This window comes from Patella vulgata, chromosome 5 (assembly GCF_932274485.2).
Source record: "Patella vulgata chromosome 5, xgPatVulg1.2, whole genome shotgun sequence".
Taxonomy (NCBI): domain Eukaryota; kingdom Metazoa; phylum Mollusca; class Gastropoda; family Patellidae; genus Patella; species Patella vulgata.
The window spans coordinates 44903697-44907210 of NC_065883.2; the positions used below are offsets into that span (position 1 = coordinate 44903697).

A 3514-nucleotide genomic window follows, 5' to 3' on the forward strand; every position below is an offset into this window, starting at 1 on the left:
TAAATATAATGTAAAATGAATAATTTGAAAATTTCATTCAAATTACTCTATTGCGAGCGAAGATATTAGCCTTTGAAGGCCTTTGAAGGTTTGACAAGACGTGTGCAATAATTTCAACCATCGTACTGGTTGTTCGAAGTAGTCTCACTCCTCCATTTTTAGCTTAAATCAAAATATGGCTGAACTGTTCTAATCTATTTAATATTGGAGAAATCCAATGCCATCGAGAGTTGGTTAGGGCCTGGATAAGTTAATTAATGTCTAATTAATAATTTAGAAAACATTTCAGGCCTAAAGAAAACCTGCAATAGGCAGATTTAGCTCTTGCATAATGTATGTTTAATCATTATTATCATAAGCTTATGGATTTTTTTGTGCATTTCTATTTGCCTTTAGTGTTTATCAATGGTCATTATCTGTTAAATTCACAAGTTTTATTTAACAAGCATCACTGTCATGTGAATAAAATATCTTTGAACAGAGCCTTGGATCATTCCAACCACATATTGTTGTTCTTGTTTTTTAAATTAGTCATCTTGAATAGTAATTTAACCATTTGCTCCAAATGATGATAAACTTATACTAGAAAATGCACAGGCAGATGACAAGTTTTGATGTATAATATTCCTTGTTGGGGTTAAACTCGATTGAGGTTCGGCAAACCCTTGAGATCATGTGAACATCAGATCATTTTTCATATAACCACTACTTGAACTTTCCCATTAAATTTAACTGGATTAGTTTGAATCTTAAAAAGAAAATAAGTAACAATGAAAACAACGTAAATAAAAACCAAACAAAATCAATAGCTATGAATTAAAATTACCAGTGTAAATCTGTACACAACCAAAGACAGGGTTGGAGGTTATAATTTCCCTCACAATTTTATCTAATTACGAGCTTGATACCAAATTAATACAGTTCTTTAAAGGCTCAATACCACTCTTGTTGTAACTGAATAATATGTCCCAATCTTTATTCTGGTCAACAAATTTAACTATTTTAGAATATTTCAATTAATTGATGATACAAATTTCATCTTAACACACCTTATTTAAAAAATTCAACATAATGGTTTGAAACGTCTAACGTAAACCTTTTCAAATGAAACTTCGATTTAAAAATATTTTCGAACCCTCTGGACAAGTAAAATAGGATGTAATGGATAATTTACACAACAGGTGGGACACTTAAACATCTAGTACTTAGATAGAGATATTATTTATTTTCTGGAGCTTTCAAGCCAGCAAGAGTGTTATTGTCCCTTTAAAGTAAATATTATACAAAATAAAAGAAACTGTTCCAAAGCAATTTGGGATCACGTGGCTAAGTGGGTAAGACGCTGGCTCGCTAGCCTGGAGGTCGGGTGTTCGATCCCTGCATTTGCCGAGAAAGTTCATCCAGATTTTCCGGCGTGGTTCCCCCTTGTCAGTGATGCAGTACGGAGGGCCTGACAAGGACAGCTGTCTAATCCTTCGGATGATACGAAAACCCGAGGTCACCTGTATACATTGGAATGCACGTAAAAGATCCCTTGGCAGATGGAATTCGATATAAGAATAGGTGATAGTGCCGCTGCCCGGGCAAAATTTCCCTTAAATCACACCTTATGGCGTATGCCCGTCTTCATTAGCCCAGCATAGGAGCAGAGCAGTAGGACGTTAAACCCCATTTCATTTCATTTCCAAAGCAATTTGATCGTTTGAGAAGAAAAAAAATATATAGACATGGTCGAGACTATAATGAGTTTCAAAACTTGCCCATTTGCTACGAACACTATGTGACTATATGTATGTATGTTGTATATGTAGAAAACTTACGGATGCTACTGGAACGACAGGTTGAGATGTCTCAAACAAATCTTTAGCAAAGAAAAGCTGTAGTAAAGAATACACATTTTTTTTTTATAAACAATATTTTTATTCAGGATGTCTGAATGGGATTGGGGAACAGGCTTAGCCTATGTAAAACCCCTTGTTATAAACAAGAAAAGGGCACTGGGAAACCAGCCAAAACTGGCACGGACATGCCAAAGGCTAACAACAATATGCACAAAGCAATAAATAAAAATAATAACAAGTCCTAAATACAATGTGAATGTCATCATAATTTATTAATAATAATTAAATAATATGTAGTAGAAAATGATACACAAACGTGTGTTCGGATAATTTAATGTCCGAAAATAAATGGTTTATACTCCCGATGGTATGTTATATAACTAATTTTAAAAAAACTCATTAAAATTATGAATAACTTACATCTATTACACCGTCAAGTTCTTGAAATTCCAGGACGTCGTACGCTTCTGCTATGTTGACATACGGCCGGAAGTTACTTGTGCCTAATTGATTTCGCGCATGCGATGTACAACATAATTATGTCATCACCGTTATACGTCACCGAGTGGGCGTTCCCGTTAGTATTCTAGTTCTATGGTCAAACCAATGAAATGACGTAATTTGGGCAAAAATTGTATTTATAGCCTTCAAATGAATGAACCCATGGGATCATATAGATATCATAAAATGGTTTCTAACTTGTTCAGTTGCGGAGAAATAGGCGATTTTCCACAGGTCACTTTTCAAGGTTTTTGGTCCATAAAAGTGTCAATTATTATTCGATTTTCATAAAATTTTCACTGTGTGATACCTAATGCCATTTACGATTTCATACAAGTAATTTAAGATTTTCATTATCACCGGAAGTAACGTCATTTTGGCGAAAACTGTATTTTTAGCCTCCAAAGCAGATATTTTATTCAAATGCGTCTGATTTGTAAAGTATTTAAAATTATGATATTTGATTCCAGTCAACGCATAGATTGAACCCAAACGATCATACAGATACCAAAATATGGTTTCTAACTTGTACGGTTGCAGAGAAATAGACGATTTTCTACAAGTCACTTTTTAAGGTTTTTGGTCTATAAAAGTGGCAATTATTATTCGATTTACATAATATTTTCACCATGTCATGCCTTATGCCATTTCTGATTTCATAAAACTAATTGAACTTTTTCATTATCACCGGAAGTAATGTAATTTTGTCACGATCACTTACAAGTAACACATGTATAAAATGAATTGACATTGCTGGATTTGGTTGATTCTGCTTCCATTTTATTTGATGAGTGCAAGGGTTGTGCATAGCTATTTATCGGTTCCATTGGTACTGAAAGCGATGAGTTCAAGGGTAACTTGGCACCAAAAGCTCTCATCACTTTCCATGCTGTTCCTTTCCCCACACCGCAGCAGCACGCAACCATGTCACATCCAGTAAGAGCATGAGCTGGCGGGATTTCAGTGATAATGGATGCGTGTTTCTCCATAGTTTTACCAATGTCAATAGTTGTTCTTTCCTTGATTGGTGATTCCATTGTAACGCGATTCTTCATGTTAACTATGTGGTAGTAATGCACAAGAAGGAGGAAGACATCGGTATCATCTGATATTACGGTTATGTCAGCTTGTTGATCACTTTGGGCACACACCATCACCTGCTGAACAATGAT

General features: G+C 34.8%; 1 long non-coding RNA gene across 1 annotated transcript; it reads right to left on the reverse strand.

Annotated features, from left to right (window-relative positions):
- Positions 1–246: 246 nt before the first annotated feature.
- Positions 247–2338, reverse strand: LOC130012876 (uncharacterized). Its single transcript, XR_008788132.1, has 3 exons — positions 2262–2338; positions 1821–1877; positions 247–748 (listed from the first exon to the last, which is right to left on the reverse strand). It is a non-coding gene; the product is annotated as an uncharacterized LOC130012876 (long non-coding RNA).
- Positions 2339–3514: the final 1176 nt, after the last annotated feature.